Source organism: Cryptomeria japonica, unplaced genomic scaffold (assembly GCF_030272615.1).
Source record: "Cryptomeria japonica unplaced genomic scaffold, Sugi_1.0 HiC_scaffold_365, whole genome shotgun sequence".
NCBI lineage: Eukaryota > Viridiplantae > Streptophyta > Pinopsida > Cupressales > Cupressaceae > Cryptomeria > Cryptomeria japonica.
In genome coordinates this window covers 130001-136850 of record NW_026729187.1, presented here as the reverse complement: position 1 = coordinate 136850, position 6850 = coordinate 130001, and the positions used below count along the sequence as shown (strand labels likewise).

At 63.3% G+C, this 6850-nt stretch overlaps 1 non-coding gene across 1 annotated transcript; it reads left to right on the top strand.

Annotated features, from left to right (window-relative positions):
• Positions 1 to 2087: 2087 nt before the first annotated feature.
• LOC131871020 (5S ribosomal RNA) lies at positions 2088 to 2206 on the top strand. Its single transcript, XR_009369317.1, has one exon. It is a non-coding gene; the product is annotated as a 5S ribosomal RNA (ribosomal RNA).
• Positions 2207 to 6850: the final 4644 nt, after the last annotated feature.

Sequence of the window (6850 nt, the reverse complement as noted above, 5' to 3'; positions counted from 1 at the left end):
TGCCAAGGTGGTTCACAGGGTGGGTGGGTTCTAGGGTGAGTTCCAAGGTGGGTCACAGGTTCAGTGCTAGGGTGGGTGTCAAGGCGGGTGTCGAGGTGCCTGGGTGCTAGGGTGTGGATGCCAATGTGGGTCATAGGGTGGGTACTAGGGTGGGCTGCAATGTGGGTGCCAAGGTGGGTAACATGCTCGGTGGGTTCTAAATTGGGTGCCAGGGTGGGTGTGCACCCACCTTGCCCGAGGTGGGTGCCAAGGTGCCAGTGTGGGTGGGTGCTAAGGTGGATGCCAAGGTGGGTGAGAAGGTGGGTGATAGGTTGAGTGGTAGGATGGGTGGGTGCCAAGATGGGTCACAGGGTGGGTGCAAGGGTGGGTAGGTGCTAGGGTTGGTGTCAGGGTGGGTGGGTGCTAGGTTGGGTTCCAAGGTGGGTGCGAGGGTGAGTGTCAAGGTGGGTCACAGGTTAGGTGCTAGGATGGGTGAGTGCTAGGGTGCAAAGGTGCCAGGGTGGGTGCTAGGATGGGTCGATGCTAGGGTGAGTGGCAAGGTGGGTCCACAAGTGTCAAGGTGGGTGCCGAGGTGGGTGCCAAGTCGGCGACTGCTATGGTGGATGCCAAGGTGGGTCACGGGGTGGGTGCCAAGTTGCTAGGTTGGGTTCCAAGGTGGGTGCCAACGTGGGTGCTAGGGTGCGTGGGTTAAAGGGTGTGTCACAACGTGGGTGCCAGGATGGGTGCGCACCCACACTGGCCAAGACGGGTGCGGGTGCAAGGTTGGGTTCCAAGCCCGGTCACAGGCTGGGTGCTAGGATGGGTGGGTGCCAAGGTGGGCACCAGGGTGGGTGCACCCACCCTGGCCAAGGTGGGTCACGGGGTGGGTCCTAGGGTGGGTAACGGGGTGGGTACTAAGGTGCGTGCCAAGGTGGGTCATAGGGTGGGTGCCAAGGTGGGCACCAGGGTGGGTGTGCACCAACCCTAGCCAGGGTAGGTCACGGGGTGGTTGTCGGGGTGGGCGTCAAGGAGCCAAGGTGGGTGGCAAGTAGCCAAGTTGCGTGCCAAGGTGGGTGTCGGGGTGGGTGCCAAGGATCCAAGGTGGGTGCCAAGGAACCAAGGTGGGTGTCTGGGTGGGTGCCGAGGTGGGAGCCAGGGTGGGTCCCAAGGTGAGTGCAAAGGTGGGTGCCAGGGTCAAGGTGAGTGCCAATGTGGGTTCCAAGGTGCCAGGGTCAGGGTGAGTGCCAATGTGGGTTCAAAGGTGCTAAGTTGGGTGCGAGGTTGGGTGCGAGGGTGGGTGGGTGCCAAGGTGTGCTAGGTGGAAGCCCGGGTGGGTCGGCATCCCATGGGTGTCGAGTTGGGTGCCTGATGGGTGCTTCTTGTCAAGTTTTAGTCGTCGGGACTCATTTCGAGCCTTAGAGGTCGTTTCTTGTCCGGTTGCCCTGTCTTCGACCTGGGAACCCAATTTTGGTCCTCGGGTCCCATTTTTTTTTGTCTCGCATCCCACTTTTGGCCTGTGGCCTTTTCGGGGTCGATTCTCGTTTTGGGCATCAGAGCATGTTTCTTCTCCTAAAACCCAATATTTGTTTATTAAGTCTCGGAACACATTTTTGTTCTCGTGGACCCATCATGGGTCTTGGAACGCATTTGTGGTCCTTGGGTCCCATTTTGCATCCCGAAACTTGTGTTTTGGTGCTTGATCCCTATTTTGGGTGCCCACCTTGCACCAAGTGCGCACCCGGGGCAAACCGAGCGCCTTGGTGCACCGGGGCAAGATCGAGCGTGCACCCGAGGCGCCCCGAACATGCACCAAGGTGCACTCGGCCCACATGTGAGCGCAGGTCGTTGCGCCCGAGGTGGTGTGTGGGCACCGCGTTGCAGACGGGACACTGCACGCACACGACGCCCCCTCCAGGTGCACGCACGTAGGCCGGGCCGGGTGCACACCCGACGCCCTAGCAAGGTGCGCGCACCCGGGCAGGGCTCACACTTGGCGAACGGGGCGCACTTCGCGAGGGAGGGTGTGCACCTCGACGGGGGTGGGTGGCCGGGGTGGATTCGCACGTGGGTCGCGGTTTGCTAAGTACACACTGCGACAAGCTCATAACGGGTGCGATCATACCAGCATTAGTGCACCGGATCCCATCAGAACTCCGCAGTTAAGCGCGCTTGGGCCGGAGTAGTACTGGGATGGGTGACCTCCCGGGAAGTCCCGGTGTTGCACCCTTTTTTAGTTTTTCGCCGGGCGTCGCAATGCTATTTGAATAAACCTTTTGCCCGTTTGCGTTCTCGTCGGGGCCGGGCCGGGCCGGGGTGCGCTGCCCGCACTACCGCGCGCGCGGGGGCGACACCGAGCGCGCACCCGAGGCACCCCGAGCACACAGGCCACGGTGCAACCCGGGCGTTGTGCGCGCACCCCGGTGCACCCGAGGTGCTGCGCGCGCACCCAGGTGAAATCGGTGTGCACCTCGGCCAGTGCGCGCTCGGTCGAGTCGCGCACGTTGGCCAAGGTGCACGGTGATGTTTCTTACTCTAAGGTTCCGCACCAGACGCCCGGGACAGGTGAGCGAAGCTGGGCGGGGCCGGGTGCGCGGCCGGGGCAGGTGCACGCAGCTGGAGAGAGCTTTGGAGCACACTTCGGAGCGCACCAATGATGCGCTCCATTCAAAAGTTTCCTGAAAAGGCAAAAAAAGTTGAGATTATAGAATTTCCCACTTGAGAGATTGTAAAAAAAAAAAATTTAAAATGAAGGAAACGCGGGTGCCAAGGTGTGCGCAGCCCAGCCAAGGTGTGCGCACCAAGGCGCCCACCCTGGCGAAGGTGCACGCAAGGTGCGCACCCGAGGCAAACCGGACAATTAACCCAACTTTCGACTTCGCGCGCACCTTGGAGCGCACTTCGGAGCGCTCCTTGGTGCGCACCAATCTTGGGCACCTCGGAGTGCACCATGGCGCCCACCAAGGTGCGCACCCGGGGCAAACCGAGCTCCGACTTCGTGCGCACCTTGGAGCGCACGAAAGGTGCGCACCATGGCGCCCACCAAGGTGCGCAGCCCAGCCAAGGCGTGCGCATCAAGGTGCGCACCCTGGCGAAGGTGCGCACCCGGGGCAAACCGAGCTCCGACTTCGTGCGCACCTTGGAGCGCACAAAAGGTGCGCAACCCAGCCAAGGTGTGCGCACCCCGGTCAAACCGAGCTCCGAATCGTGCGCACCAGAGGTGCACGCCATCGTGCGCACCTTGGAGCACACTTCGGAGCCCTCCTTGGTGCGCGCCGATGTTGCGCACCTCGGAGCGCACCCGGGGAAAACAATGCAATTAACCCGACTTTCGACTTCGTGGGCACCTCGGAGCGCTCTCGGGTTCGCACCTCGGAGCACACCGAGGTGCGCACCTTTGATGCGCTGCCTTCACCAATTTCCAGAAAAGGCAAGAAAACATTGAGAAGGTGTGCGCACCGAGGTGCCCACCCTGGCGAAGGTGCACGCGAGGTGCGCACCCGGGGCAAACCGGGCTCCGACTTCGTGCACGCCGCACCTTGGAGCACACTTCGGAGCGCTCCTTGGTGCGCACCAGGGCGCGCAACCCAGCCGAGGTGCCCACCCCGGCGAAGGTGCACGCGAGGTGCGCACCCGGGGCAAACCGGGCTCCGACTTCGTGCACGCCATGGTGCCCACCGCGGCGAAGGTGCACGCGAGGTGCGCACCCGGGGCAAACCGGGCTCCGACTTCGTGCACGCCGCACCTTGGAGCACACTTCGGAGCGCTCCTTGGTGCGCACCATGGTGCCCACCAGGGCGCGCAACCCCGCCGAAGGTGCACGCGAGGTGCGCACCCGGGGCAAACCGGGCTCCGACTTCGTGCACGCCGCACCTTGGAGCACACTTCGGAGCGCTCCTTGGTGCGCACCATGGTGCCCACCAGGGCGCGCAACCCCGCCGAAGGTGCACGCGAGGTGCGCACCCGGGGCAAACCGGGCTCCGACTTCGTGCACGCCATGGTGCGCACCGCGGCGAAGGTGCGCACCCGGGGCAAACCGGGCTCCGACTTCGTGCACGCCGCACCTTGGAGCACACTTCGGAGCGCTCCTTGGTGCGCACCAGGGCGCGCAACCCAGCCGAGGTGCCCACCCCGGCGAAGGTGCACGCGAGGTGCGTACCCGGGGCAAACCGGGCTCCGACTTCGTGCACGCCGCACCTTGGAGCACACTTCGGAGCGCTCCTTGGTGCGCACCATGGTGCCCACCAGGCCGCGCAACCCAGCCAAGGTGTGCGCACCAAGGTGCACGCGAGGTGCGCACCCGGGGCAAACCGGGGTCCGACTTCGTGCACGCCGCACCTTGGAGCACACATCGGGGCGCTCCCGGGTTCGCACCGGCGTTGCGCACCGTGGTGGGCACCTCGGAGCACACCAAGGTGGGCAGCGAGGTGCGCACCTTTGATGCGATGCCTTCACTAATTTCCATAAAAGGCAAAAAAAAAACGAGATTTTAAAATTTCCGTTTTGAAAGATAGTGAGAAAAAGGGAATGCTGGTGCCATCTTGAGCCCGCCCTGGTGCGCAGCCCAGCCAAGGTGTGCGCACCAAGGTGCCCACCCTGGCGAAGGTGCGCGCCCGGGCAATTAATCCAACTTCCAACTTCGCGCGCGCCAGGGTGGGAGCGCACCCAACAACCGGGCCTGGGAAGAGCCAATGCGAGAAACCCCACCAAACGCTCTGACAAAAAAAGAGGGGGCGCTCCAGTAACCCCGCTTCGGAGCGCACCCTGGGCAAACCCAGCCAAGGTGCCCACCCCGGCCAAGGTGCAGGCGAGGTGCGCACCCGGGGCAAACCGGGCTCCGACAACGTGCACGCCGCACCTTGGAGCACACTTCGTAGCGCTCCCGGGTGCGCACCTCAGAGCACACCAAGGTGGGCAGCGAGGTGCGCACCTTTGATGCGCTGCCTTCACTAATTTCCAGAAAAGGCAAAAAAAAAAGGAGATTTTAAAATTTCCGTTTTGAAAGATAGTGAAAAAAACGGAACGCGCGTGCCATCTTGAGCCCGCCCTGGTGCGCAGCCCAGGTAAGGTGCCCACCCTGGCAAAGGTGCGCACCCGGGCAATTAACCCTACTTCCGACTTCGTGCGCGCCAGGGTGGCAACCGGGCCTCGGAAGAGCCAATGCGAGAAACCCCACCAAACGCTCCGACAAAAAAAGAGGCGGCGCTCCAATAACCCCGCTTCGGAGCGCAGCCGGGGCAAACCCAGCCAAGGTGCCCACCCCGACGAAGGTGCACGCGAGGTGCGCACCCGGGGCAAACCGGGCTCCGACAACGTGCACGCAGCACCTTGGAGCACACTTCGAAGCACTCCCGGGTGCCCACCGGCGTTGCGCACCGTGGTGGGCAGCGAGGTGCGCACCTTTGATGCGCTGCCTTCACTAATTTCCAGAAAAAGGCAAAAAAAAATGAGATTTTAAAATTTCCGTTTTGAAAGATAGTGAAAAAAAAGGAACGCGGGTGCCATCTTGAGCCCGCCCTGGTGCGCAGCCCAGGCAAGGCATGCGCACCAAGGTGCCCACCCGAGGTGCACACCCGGGGCAAACCGGGCTCCGACTTCGTGCAGGCCGCACCTTGGAGCACACTTCGGAGCGCTCCTTGGTGCGCACCATGGTGCCCACCAGGGCGCGCAACCCAGCCAAGGTCTGCACACCAAGGTGCCCACCCCGGCGAAGGTGCACGCGAGGTGCGCACCCGGGGCAAACCGGGCTCCGACTTCGTGCACGCCATGGTGCCCACCGCGGCGAAGGTGCACGCGAGGTGCGCACCCGGGGCAAACCGGGCTCCGACTTCGTGCACGCCGCACCTTGGAGCACACTTCGGAGCGCTCCTTGGTGCGCACCATGGTGCCCACCAGGGCGCGCAACCCAGCCAAGGTGTGCGCACCAAGGTGCACGCGAGGTGCGCACCCGGGGCAAACCGGGGTCCGACTTCGTGCACGCCGCACCTTGGAGCACACATCGGAGCGCTCCCAGGTTCGCACCAGCGTTGCGCACCTTTGATGCGCTGCCTTCACTAATTTCAAGAAAAGGCAAAAAAAAACGAGATTTTAAAATTTCCGTTCTGAAAGATAGTGAAAAAAACGGAACGCGGGTGCCATCTTGAGCCCTTCCTGGTGCGCAGCCCAGGCAAGTTGTGCGCACCAAGGTGCCCACCCTGGCGGAGGTGCGCGCCCGGGGCAATCCGGGCTCCGACTTCGTGCACTGCATGGTGCCCACCAAGGCGCGCAACCCAGCCAAGGTGCCCACCGCAGCGAAGGTGCACGCGAGGTGCGCACCCGAGGTGCACACCCGGGGCAAACCGGGCTCCGACTTCGTGCACGCCGCACCTTGGAGCACACTTCAGAGCGCTCCTTGGTGCGCACCAGGGCGCGCAACCCAGCCGAGGTGCCCACCCCGGCGAAGGTGCACGCGAGGTGCGCACCCGGGGCAAACCGGGCTCCGACTTCGTGCACGCCATGGTGCCCACCGCGGCGAAGGTGCGCACCCGGGGCAAACCGGGCTCCGACTTCGTGCACGCCGCACCTTGGAGCACACTTCGGAGCGCTCCTTGGTGCGCACCATGGTGCCCACCAGGCCGCGCAACCCAGCCAAGGTGTGCGCACCAAGGTGCACGCGAGGTGCGCACCCGGGGCAAACCGGGGTCCGACTTCGTGCACGCCGCACCTTGGAGCACACATCGGGGCGCTCCCGGGTTCGCACCGGCGTTGCGCACCGTGGTGGGCACCTCGGAGCACACCAAGGTGGGCAGCGAGGTGCGCACCTTTGATGCGATGCCTTCACTAATTTCCATAAAAGGCAAAAAAAAAACGAGATTTTAAAATTTCCGTTTTGAAA